Here is a 13,855-nt window from a genome sequence, read left to right as displayed (position 1 = left end):
GTACTACACCGGCTCTGACGCTCGTCGGGTGTGGCAGGGCTTGCAAACCATTACAGACTACAAAGGGAAGCACAGCCGATAGCTGCCCAGTGACACGAGCCTTCCAGACGAGCTAAACTACTTCTATGCTCGCTTCGAGGCAAAAAACACTGAAACATGCACGAGAGCACCAGCTGTTCCGGAAGACTGCATCATCACACTCTCCGCAGCCGATGTGAGTAAGACCTTTAAACAGGTCAACATTCACAAGGCAGCGGGGCCAGACGGATTACCAGGACATGTACTGCGAGCATGCGCTGACCAACTGGCAAGTGTCTTCACTGATATTTTCAACCTCTCCCTGTCCTAGTCTGTAATACCAACATGTTTTAAGCAGACCAACATAGTGCCTGTGCCCAAGAACACTAAGGTAACCTGCCTAAATGACTACCTACCCATAGCACGTCTGTAGCCATGAAGTGCTTTGAAAGGCTGGTCATGGCTAACATCAACACCATTATCCCAGAAACCCTAGACCCACTCAACACAGGGGCTCCTCAGGGATGCGTGTTCAGTCCCCTCCTGTATTCCCTGTTCACTCATGACTGCACGACTCCAACACCATCATTAAGTTTGCAGATGACACAACAGTGGTAGGCCTGATCACCGACAATGACGAGACAGCCTATAGGGAGGTTAGAGACCTGGCCTTGTGGTGCCAGGACAACAACGTCTCCCTCAACTTGATCAAGACAAAGGAGATGATAGTGGACTACAGGAAAAAGAGGACCGAGCACGCCCCCATTCTCATCGACGGGGCTGCAGTGGAGCAGGTTGGGAGCTTCAAGTTCCTTGGTGTCCACATCACCAACAAACTAACATGGTCCAAGCACACCAAGACAGTCGTGAAGAGGGCATGACAAAACCTATTCCACCTTAGGAGACCTCAAGATTTGGCATGGGTTCTCAGATCCTCAAAAGGTTCTACAGCTGCACAATCGAGAGCATCCTGACTGGTTGCATCACTGCCTGGTATGGCAACTGCTCGGCCTCTTTATTTTTAAAATATTTTCTATATTGTAGAATAATAGTGAAGACATCAAAACTATGAAATAATACATATGGAATCTTGTAGTAACCAAAAAAGTGTTAAACAAATCCAAACATATTTTTTGAGATTCTTCAAAGTAGCCACCCTTTTCTCTTGATGACAGCTTTCAACACTCTTGGCATTCTCTCAACCAGCTTCATGAGGTACACCTGGAATGCATTTCAATTAACAAGTGTGCCTTCTTAAAAGTTAATTTGTGGAATTTCTTTCCTTCTTAATGCGTTTGAGCCAATCAGTTGTGGTGTGACAAGGTAGGGGTGGTATACAGAAGATAGCCCTATTTGGTAAAAGACCAAGTCCATATTATAACAAGAACAGCTCAAATAAGCAACGACAAACAACAGTCCATCATTACTTTAAGACATGAAGGTCATTCAATCCAGAACATCTCAAGAACTATGAACGTTTCTTCAAGTGCAGTCGCAAAAAACATCAAGCGCTATGATGAAACTGGCTCTCATGAGGACTGCCACAGGAAAGGAAGAACCAGAGTTACCTCTGCTGCAGAGGATACGTTCATTAGAGTGACCAGCCTCAGAAATTGCAGCCCAAATAAATGCTTCACAGAGTTCAAGAAACAGACACATCTCAACATCAACTGTTCAGAGGAGACTGTGTGAATCAGGCCTTCATGGTCAAATTGCTGCAAAGAAACCACTACTAAAGGACACCAATAAGAAGAAGAGACTTGCTTGGGCCAAGAAACACAAGCAATGGACCGATGGAAATTTCAGTCCAAATGTGAGATTTTTGGTTCCAACCGGCGTGTGTTTTTGAGACGCAGAGTAGGTGAACGGATGATCTCTGCATGTGTGGTTCCCACCGTGAAGCATGGAGGAGGAGGTGCGATGGTGTGGGGGTGCTTTGCTGGTGACACTGTCTGTGATTTGTTTAGAATTCAAGGCACACAGAACCAGCATGGCTACCACAGCATTCTGCAGCGATACGCCATCCCATCTGGTTTGCGCTTAGTGGGACTATCATTTGTTTTTCAACAGGACAATGACCCAACACACCTCCAGGCTGTGAAAGGGCTATTTGACCAAGATGGAAAGTGATGAATCAGATGACCTGGCCTCCACAATCACCAGACCTCAACCTATTTGAGAATGTTTGGGATGAGTTGGACCGCAGAGTGAAGGAAAAGCAGCCAACAAGTGCTCAGCTTATGTGGGAACTCCTTCAAGACTGTTGGAAAAGCATTCCAGGTGAAGCTGATTGAGAGAATGCCAAGAGTGTGCAAAGCTGTCATCAAGCAAAGGGTGGCTACTTTGAAGAATCTCAAATATAAAATATATTTTGATTTGTTTAACACTTTTTTGTTTACTACATGATTCCATATGTATTATTTTATAGTTTTGATGTCTTCACTATTATTCTACAATGTAGAGAATAGTAAAAAATAAAGAAACGCTGGTACTGTAAGTACTGTTTTATATATAATCTGAGCTGACACACGTTTGGTAGACCCCAGTCAGTGAGGTTGACCTATCTATATCTGATCTGTTTTTGTAAACTCAACCAAGTTAACCCAGATGGTACACTTTTTGAGTGGAGATTTTGAAGATTGCGCAGTCACGGGTAGGTAATTAGAGCCTATTGAGCCTCCAACCTTTGTAATCTCAGACGCCCAGCGCATCTGCCAACAAGAGATTACAACCTTGTGACAGTTATACTGAATCGGATGCAGCTGAGAAGAAAATAAACACTAAATTGGGGGAATTTAGTGGAAACTTTCTCATTTGTAACAAGCATTTGTTGTTACACCTGTGTAATTACATGCTGCAATTACCACCAGTTACATGTTATTATTACAGTGTAACTATGAGTTATTACAATTAACTACAATACTTGTTAGTGTAATTACACATGTTTTACACTGTAATAAGGACACCTTAAAATGAATTGATACCAAATAATGTAATATTTAGATTTAACATGATAACATGAACATGAAGCACACTCACCTTACTTTTACAACAATGACATCTATATCTTGCTAATTTAACCATGGAGAGAGTTGCTCCAAAACACAATTTAACCGAGCGCTCTAGACTAGACCTTCCATTGTGACTGTGCAGCAGGCTGAACGTTGCACATCTCTACTAAACGCATAATCATATGCATGGCCATATGGGATTCATCTGGGCACGATTTGTTTAATAAACACACTATAAAAATTACTCAACTGCAACGTAATATAATTTAGCAAAATTGCCTTGATGTACACAGCCACAGAGTATGTAAGGGACCGTTTGAAAATGTGGATATCGACTGCCACTTCAGCACGCTTTTGTAGCACAGTCGATGCCGTGCAGGGCTAGGGGCCATAAGGATGAGGGTTCGCCGACCACCACGGACGAGCCCTCTCTCCCTGCCTGTTTCATTAGGCCTACACTATGATCAGAGCCGGCTGCAGACAATGATCAGCTAGGGGGAAATAAGATTTTCACCATTTTGTGCCATATTTATAATTATATAAAATATATTCAACAAATGTTCATGGTTTGCTGTGGTAGTTTGTTTCACTCAACAGCGCCGGTGTACAAAAATGTGTTCTTACCAGATTGCTCTGTTATTATGCTGGTGGACATCTCTAACAAATGAAAAATTGCTGAATAGGTACCTGGGGGCTGAGTCCATGATCATTCTACGGACCAGAACAATTTTTTCCACAGATAGCCAGCGTAGCAGCTTAAAAAGCTCGACCTCCAGATGAGTATGAGGGGGGAGTTTAAGTACAATTCTTACGAGCTTGTTTTGGCTGGTCTGTATCTTATTCTTTAGGTGTTTGGCGCTGCTGGTGAACCATGATGTGCAGGAATAATCAAATTCACACTGGACTAATGCATTTGCTAGGGTCTTTAGGGTGTCTATAGCTAGGCTTCCATCCAATTGGCGACAGATTATTAAAAAATCTGCATAAAAACAATATGGCCATTTTCCCATCAGAGTTGTATTTCCAACAAATTGACTAGTGCACATAAAAATTACTTTTGCAGTTAAATTCCCATGTACCGAATAAAAAATACAAGTTAAATGGGTTTTCATCTCTTTTTCAACTCTAAACCTACTGATGATTTTGTCACTAAAAAATGTTGTGCAGGTATAGCCAATGTGCCCACTCTGGTATTGGCACGTGCGCTCTCAGCCAGCAGCTCGCAGATACAATGCGGGAAAAGCCAACATGATGAGATTATTATGGACAAAAGTGCAAGATTATTTTGATTTGTCAAATGGCAGCCAAGCATCAATCATCATGTCACCAGAATAAGACCCTCAATATTTATAAAAGGAGCATCAAGCTCATCACCTTGCACTTTCACCACCCTGTGAAGTTCATCATAATTTATGTAATCTAGCCTAATAAACTGCATGCTTTCTCATGATGTTGTGACATTTTTTTATACAACATGTACTTTACTCCCATAAAAAGGTTGGATGTAAAGCCATTTTGAGGATGCTGGAATTCGATTTTGGACGGACGAGACTTTTGAAGTAGTCTTTGTGACTGGTTTGGTTATGCTACATTTAAAAGGTAATACATTTTAAAAGTTAAATGACAAATATACTGATAAAAATAGAAATGCAACATGTAAAGTGTTGGTCCAATGTTTCATGAGCTGAAATAAAAAATCCCAGAAATTTTCCATACACACAAAATGCTTATTTCTGTCATATTTTGTGCACACATTTGTTTACATCCCTGTTCGTGAGCATTTCTCCTTTGCCAAGATAATCCATCCACCTGATAGGTGTGGCATATTAAGAAGCTGATTAAACAGCATGATCAATATACAGGTGCACTTTGTGCTGGGGACAATAACAGGCCAATCTAAATGTGCAGTTATATCACACAACACAATGCCACAGATGTCACAAGTTTTGAGGGAGCATGCAATTGGCATGCTGACTGCAGGAACGTTGACCAGAGCTGTTGCCAGAGAATTCAATGTTAATTTCTCTACAATAAGCCAAACATCGCTTTAGAGAATTTGGCAGTATGTCCAACCGGCCTCACAACCGCAGACCACATGTAACCATGCCAGCCTAGGGCCTCCACATTCGGCTTTTCACCTGTGGGATCGTCTGCGACAGCCACCTGGACAGCCACCTGGACAGCTGATGAAACTGAGGAGTATTTCTGTCTAATAAAGCCCTTTTGTGGGGGAAAACTAATTCTGATTGACTGAGCACCTGCCCAATCATTTGAAATCCATAGATTAGGGCCTCATTTATTTATTTCAATGGACTGGTTTTGTTTAATACGAACCAAAATCAATAAAATCGTTGAAATTGTTGCATGTTGCATTTATATTTTGTTCAGTATATTTAGATGATAATATATTTATTGAAGCGTTAGGTTCTAGGTGGGCGAGGATTGGAAAGGGGGCGGAGCGAGCGTTAAGCTTCACTGGGCCTGCCAGTAGCATATGTGGTCACATTATTATAGGACGACTTGGGAGAATGATCATCTTCAACAGACGGCGCATCTGAGTATCAGAAGTAAAAATACAGCCAGACTGGCCTGGTACTGTGCCTTTCTAGATCTTATAAACTGTCAAGAGTACACCCACAATTGATCAAATGGAATTAAACATTCAGTTCACAGGGCTTTTGCGCCGGTATTCAAATGACATTTTCACTGCAGCCTAGAGTAGAATTTTGTACTCACTTGAAAACAATAATGCAATTATTCATTGCATTGTGGTGTTGTAGGCTAGTCTAGGATAATTGTATTGTCCCTAAACAAGATCAATAGGGGAGCTTTTTGAGCTGTGTGTCTCATATCTTCACTGTTATTTCACGCACAATGATGCATCTGGCCTCTCCGCTGCCTATGAGCTATTCCTATTTGTTCTTGTGGCTTCATATTGAAAATGTATGCAGGGTTGAATGCTTTTATGTGTTGTATGATTTCCAGTTAAACATATGTCTTCTGTAACCATATCAAATGTAACATATCATACTAATTTGAGTGTCCCGGATTTACGTTGACTATATTACATCTAGGCTGATATACATATACACAGCATAGACACTGAGTGTTCAAAACATTAAGAATAATGAGTTGCACCCCCCCCTTTTGCCCTCAGAACAGCCTCAATTTGTCTGGGCATGGCCTCTACAAGGTGTCGAAACCGTTCCACAAGGATGCTGGACTATGTTGACTCCAATGCTTCCCACAGTTGTGTCAAGTTGGCTGGATGTCCTTTGGGTGGTGGACCATTCTGGATACACACAGGAAATTGTTGAACGTGAAAACCACAGCAGCATTGTAGTTCTTGACATAAAACATTACGCCTGGCTTCTACTATCATACCCTCTTCAAAGGCACTTGAATCTTTTGTCTTGCCCATTCACCCTCTGAATGGCACACATACACAATCCGTGTCTCAATTGTCTCAAGGCTTAAAAATCCTTATTTAACCTGTCTTCTCCCCTTCATCTACACTGATTGAAGTTGATTTAACACGTGACATTAATAAGGTATCATCGTTTTCACTTGGATTCACCTGGTCAGTCTATGTTATGGAAAGAGCAGGTGTCCTTAATGTTTTGTATACTCAGTGTATATTGACCTGTGGTATAGTAAAAAGTAGCGCACAGAAAAGCATAGTGCAAAAGGGAAGTACACAAACAACTTGATATAGGGGAAGTGCGTGCAAGCATATGAGGACATTTGGCTAGGATGGAATAAATTATATAGCACAACCTGCAAAAGAGCAAATGTAAACCGGGGGAAAAAAGACACTACCCTCCCCTGTGCCCAAGCCCAATAAAATAAAATAACCCCCCCCCCCCCCCCAAAAAAAGGTATACAACCCTTCTCTATTTTGGACCACCTCCCCCACCACAGTAAATTTCAAACTGTCTCTAACATTATGGTAACACTTTATATGAAGTTGTTCCAATACCTGTGTATAGGCTAACATTGCAATAACTTAACAACCTAAAATGGGGGCCATAGGCATTCCTGTCTTTCAGTCTTCTTATCTTTGTGTATGTTGTACATAGGGAGGGAGATATAAGAGACATGACGGTATGAGATGAAAATGCCTCTGTGTAACCAGGAGTAAAGCAGGAGTTCTAGAGCTCCAGTAGTTCTTGAGCAGTCAGAATAAAGCGAAATAAGCAACCGCTAGGTGGCCCCCAACCAAAAATAATAATAAAAACACGATTGTGCATCATCAGTTTTTCTCTCATTACGACGGTCACTCAATTAGCCCATGTCAGCAAAAAACGTTTTGATTGATAAAATAGTCTAGCCAGCTGGGCACATGCCCAGAATTTAAGGAAATTAGCTTCAAAACGGCCCAAAAGAATCTCCACCATATGGCAAAATTTGTAGAATTGCATGAAATTAGTTATTAACTTGCTTCGGATCCCCAAAAGGCCAGGGCCCGCCCTGTATACAGCACATAGATAGATAACAATACCTAGACAGTGTGTCAATTAAACATGTAATGTGGCAGACAGGACCAGAAAGACTAGCATATTCCATTTTTTTACGAGATAATGATGTTTGTAATGCTTTTTCACAGGAGGCATGAGTGTACCAACAGCCAGAGAAAATAATGTTCAGTCTAAAGTACCCTCCTACATCTTGACCTTAACATCTGAGGCAACAGACATTTGTTAGGCTACTATCTAGGAAAAAATACGTGGAATACAAAATGAAAGCCTGTGTGTCAAGGTCATGATTACCGTAACATGTTCAAATGTGTCCCAACATCTTAAAGTGTTTATGTAAGTATGGTGGATTTAGTCAACTCAAGCTCATTTCAGTATTTCGGCTATTGCGAAATAAAGTGAAATGCTTCTTCATACCAACTTTCTAGTCTAGACTAGCCAAACGAAGTGTAGTATGAGGGGACATTTGCGGTAATAAAAATCATCCAAAAACTGTTAGGCTATTTTTTTTTACCATGGGCAGTTCATTTTGAAGCAGGCTAGTCCATTATCATTAGCAAAATACCCCCATAATATAATAAGAGATGTGCCCAGTGCTGCACAGCTGAGCAGAAATCCTATTGATGGGCTCGCATCCATCGTAGGACACAGGAACACGCGGATCCTAAAGCTACACTGTGAATTTAATGAGTCAATGAACGAAATACCTCGAGACCGAATAAAAACAATTTGAACAGTAGCCTATGGAGTGGTTGGGATTGTGAACGCAATCGTGTACCCTAAACATTAGGTTATGGTAAACTCATTAACATGTCATAATAAACGGGAGAGTGAAATCCCCGGGATAGGCTAGTAAACAGCTGATTAAAAAGCCTCTAAAACAATATAACAGACGGCAGAAACAAGCAAGCTGAGCTTACCTCTTTTATCGTCCCCATCCCATTCAGACTTCTGGTCCTGATGCGACAGCAGTACCTTGTTCAGCATCCTAAAGCGATGCTATTTGTCTCGAGGAAACGTGATCGTAGAGCATGGAGCTGGAGCTCATGCGTTGGTTGACAAGAGACCGCTCCAATCAGAGTAATCCGATGGGGTTGTAGCCAATCCACTTGAAAGAAAGAAAGCTACTTTACATACTGTAGCAAGGTGGATTGACGTTATAAGAGTATTTCCAGGCAACTCTATTTATTAATTTTTTATTTTTACACATTTAGCAGAATTAGGCTACTGGCTATATAGCCCAGTTCTTTCTAAATGTAACACCAGAGGCCTAGCCTACTTGATTATGGCAGAAATTGTGGGATATTTTTGATGTATAGAAATATGTATAGCTTTACAAAGACTAAAGACTAAAAACAAAAACCACAAAAAGAATGGAAAAGTAACATCCACCTTTTCAATTTGGTGAGAACATTTATTCTCCGTAGCTACCCCAGTGGCAGCTTCCTTACGAAAAAAGATTGCAGTCGGAGTGCAGTATAACTGCAGTATGCTGCAAATACTGTTCCCAAAATAACACCGATTTTTTTTGCAGCAGTAATTTTGCAGTGTAACTGCAGTTAGAGTGCAGTATATTCTGCAATTACTGCTCCAAAATACCACAGTCGACTGCAGTTACTGCAATTTTACTGCAGTTTCAAAACGCAATCTTTTTTTGTAAGGGCCGGCAATACAGAAGTCTCAGCTCACACTGTGCTCAAACCTATACAGGATTAATGACATGAATACAGCTTGCCAGAAAAAGGACATGCATGCTAGAAAATGCTAGAAAAGCAAACGATAGCCTTCTTGGGAAAAATTCTGTGGGGGGGGGGGGGGGGGGGGGGAGTAGGGAATACTCTATACTAGGCTATTCTTAATAGCCTGAGAGAGTTTACAACTCTGTAAAAATAACAAATAAATTACTAGGCTATTACATGAGTTCGTTCGTACCACCACATCAAAGGTGTGGGGGTGTTCAAAAAGCGGGTTGACGTTTATTGTCCCGAGTCTTGTCCCGGGGGCAGAACTGAGCGAGATATGCCGTCTGCAATGTCAAAATTGTGTAGTTTGTAAAGATTCATGAAAACATGAGCTTTTTCCCCCTTATTTTAAGGTTAGGATTAGGCATTAGGTTTAGCAGTATGGTTGACGTTAGGGTTAAGGTTTTTATGACTTTGTGGCTTTGACAGCTAATGACCACTCTGCAGAGCAGCTTCCAGAACAAGATTCATGACGAAAAACGCTAACCTGCGTTGAAAGATAGAAAAGGATTTGCACATTGACAGGAGTGGATGGAATAGCTCGACAGGGTGGAGTCCGCATTGTACCCATGCCTAAGGAGGTAGAAGAGCACATGAGGATGACCTGCTACATTTGTTCGTAAGCCTATTTTAAATCGGTAATTGCATGTATTTTAAGACAGGGATGTGACGAGCTATCCACATGCTTGTCTCACGAATATCTTGCCTCTCTTGATTCCTCAAAATACTTTAAAAAAGTAAATTTGAGTGTGAGTTATTTCTTAACTTGAACTTGTTTCTGGCACACCTGGGGTTTGAGTTAAGTTTCTTGTTCCACTTAATCACATAGGTTAACTGCCAAAATGGATAAGGATTACGTTAAATTCCATTACATGCCTATATTTAAAGCCTGTGTTGTCTGGAGTGGATTGTAGGTTCAACATAGTGTATGTAATTATTTTATTATAGTAGGCTAGTTATCAATCAGTTTATCAATCGATGTGATTATAAGTATTATAGGGAATTTAAAAGATGCAAAACAAGCACTTTCCCACAGCAAACATTTCACCTGTTCGTAACAGCTGACCTACATGAGAGTTTCTTTGCACCAGAGAACATGTTATTTGGGCTGTTTGGGAGTTACAGTGCAGTATCAATGTGTTTGTTCCCCTAGGTTCTTCAGCAGTTACAGCTTGATTATACCAAAAATGGCTAAAGGTATGTCATATGTGCAGTCAAAAAGGCCCAGTGCAGTCAAAAACGTGATTTACCTGTGTGTTATATGTATTTCCACACTGTGAGGTTGGAATAATACTGTGAAATGGTGAAAATTATAATAATGCCATTTTAGTGTAATTGTTTATATTTTTTATTTAACCTTTATTTAACTAGGCAAGTCAGTAAAGAACAAATTCTTAATTACAGTGACGCCTACCCCGGCAAAACCCAGAAGACACTGGGCCAATTGTACACCGCCCTATGGAACTCCCAATCATGGCTGAATGTGATGCAGCCTGGATTTGAACCAGGGACTGCAGTAACGACCTCTTGCATTGAGATGCAGTGCCTTAGACCAGCGGTCCCCAAACACTGGGCCGCAGCACATTCGTTTCCGGGCCGCACAGAAAGGATTTTACAATTTTTTTTACAGTTTTTTATTGGTAAAATAAAATAATAATTACATACAATTATAGGCTATTTGTGCAGTAATTACATTGAATTTGGTGCAGTCTGTTGGTCCTTTTCTCACCACTCTAACATCTCTGTCACACCCATAACAGTTTACAGATTTTGAACATGAGTAATGCGAGTTCATCACGGTCTGCCTGAGCTGTGTTGCCCGCCAACTTTGTACTAGCTAGCTATGTTAGCTGACATGAATAAAAACAAACAAACGTCCCTGGAGAGCTTCTTCAGAAGGAGTAAGGGAGATAAAAGGCCCAATGACGATGTCGATAATGCAGAGACAGCAGAGCCCGAGACTACAAAAAAAAAGAAAGCCTCATTCAATAGAAAATATGATGAGTCCTACATAAAATATGGCTTTATTGCGACAGGTGACTCGCATGCTCCAAGCCCCCTGTGCGTAGTATGTGGAGATAGGCTATCTAACGAGACAATGAATCCCTCAAAACTGCTTCGGCACTTCGAATCCAAGCACTCTGCACTTAAAGACAAACCTGTTGAATTCTTTGAGCGAAGAAAACGTGAAGCAGAAGGACAGAAACAAGTCTTGAAAGCCAACGCATCAACAAACGTGGCTGCACTGAGAGCGTCATACTTAGTGGCTAGCCGTATTGCTAAGGCCAAGAAGCCTTTCACTATTGGCAAGGAGTTGATTCTACCTGCTGCTAAGGACATTTGCCGTAAACTCTTAGGAGAGGCTGCAGCTAAAAAGATAGCACAGGTTCCTCTTTCGGCTACCACCGTCACTAGGCGAATTGATGAAAGAGCGGAGGACGTTGAGGCACAATTGTTAGAGGCTTAATGAATCATGGTGGTATGCAATCCAGGTTGACGAATCTACCGATGTCGACAACAAGGCAATACTGTGTAACGTAACTCTAGCTCTTCCTCCTCCTCGGACGAGGAGGAGAGGCGAGAAGGATCAGACCAATACGCAGCGAGGTATGATGACATAATGATTTATTAACTGAAGTCAAAAAGACGAACACGAAAAACACTTGGAAAATTACAAAACAACAAACGAACGTAGACTGACCTAAAACATGTGAACTTACATATAACAAAGAACGCACGAACAGGTACACGACTACAAACAAACGATACAGTCCCGTGTGGTAACATATACGGACACAGGAGACAACCACCCACGACAAACAATGTGAAACAACCTCCCTATGTATGTCTCTCAATCAGAGGAAAACGAAAACACCTGCCTCTGCTTGAGAGCCATACAAGGTCAATTAACCCTGACACTTAACAAGGAACAAACACAGAGAATGCCCAACCAGCTCACGTCCTGACCAACAAAACAAAGCTATACAAAAGGAAAACAAGGTCAGGAACGTGACATACTGCTTGTTTATGTGCGATACATATTTCAGGATGATATGCATGAGGATATGTTGTGTGTGCTGTCCCTGCCGACTAACACAACAGCCTCAGAACTATTCAAGTCTTTGGATGATTACACGTCAGGAAATTTGGATTGGTCATTCTGTGTTGGCGTATGCACAGATGGGGTTGCTGCCATGACTGGACGGCTGTCTGGTTTCACTACCCGGTTAAAGAGGTTGCGCCTGAATGTGAGTCTACGCACTGTGTCATTCACAGAGAAATGCTGGCTAGCCGAAAAATGTCGCCTGAATTGAACCTTGTATTGAATGATATTAAAGTTATCAATCACATCAAAGCACACGCCCTTAACTCGCGTCTGTTTGGGCACCTTTGTGAGGAAATGGACGCAGAGCACAAACGCCTTCTCTTATACACAGAAGTCAGATGGCTATCCAGGGGGAGATCGCTTGCCAGAGTGTTTGAGTTACGAGAGCCGCTGCAGAGATTTCTTTAAAAAGAAAAAGTCACCACTGGCAGCACATTTAAATGACGAGGAATGGCTCGCAAAACTCGCTTACCTGTGCGACATATTCAACCTGCTCAACGAACTCAATCTGTCACTTCAGGGGAGAAGGACAACTATCTTTAAGTTGGCAGATAAAGTGGCTGCAGTCAAAGCTAAACTGGAACTGTGGGGACGGCGAGTGGACAGGAGCATATTTGACATGTTCCTAACATTAGCATGGATTTTGGGAGAGACTGAGACTGGGCCATCTTTCTCCCAGCTGGTGCGCGATCCCCTAGCTTCGCTGTCAACGGAGTTTGAGCATTACTTCCCAACCGCCAAAAACCCACGAAGTGCAAAGGAATGGATCCGCGACCCATTTGTGAATGTCCCAGGTGAATCGTCCATGTCCGTGCAGGAAGAAGATCAATCCTTGAGGTTGCAAATGACGGTGGCCTTAAAAGTATGTTTGAGAGAACTTCATCTCTGCCGACCTTCTGGATTAAAATCAAGGCTGAATATCCTGAGAGAGCCACAAAAGCACTGAAAACGTTGCTTCCACTTCCATCTCTGCGAAGCGGGGTTTTCCACAATGACGGCAACAAAAACGAAATTACGGAGTAGACTGGACCTAAGGAACACGCTTCGGGTGTCACTATCTCCCATCACCCCTAGATGGGACCATCTTATTGCCGGGAAACAAGCTCAGGGCTCCCACTGATTCAGCGACATGGTGAGTTGTCATGTTTTTATTATATAAATGGTCATTAGAGAAAAATATGCACTTTATGTTTTTATAATATCATCACGTTAGACCTACTTAAACTAAAATGTTATGAAAAGCGGCTATACTAAACTAATAGGCCTAATAAATATTCTGCTCGTATCGTGACCCCCCCCCCTCCCCGACGGCCTATCCGGGAAAATATTGTCTATATGAGACCGGTCTGTGGTGCAAAAAAGGTTGGGGACCGCTGCCTTAGACTGATGTGCCTCTCGGGAGCCCAAAAGCTGTGTAAGAGCTGTTTGAAAAGACCACCTGAAATTTAAGCATGTTTTGGTGGGATGGAGTTTTCGCCTTCCATTCTGACATCACCATGCGAT

Source organism: Salvelinus namaycush, chromosome 13 (assembly GCF_016432855.1).
Source record: "Salvelinus namaycush isolate Seneca chromosome 13, SaNama_1.0, whole genome shotgun sequence".
Taxonomy (NCBI): Eukaryota; Metazoa; Chordata; class Actinopteri; order Salmoniformes; family Salmonidae; genus Salvelinus; species Salvelinus namaycush.
Note: the sequence above shows the minus strand (reverse complement) of the source record.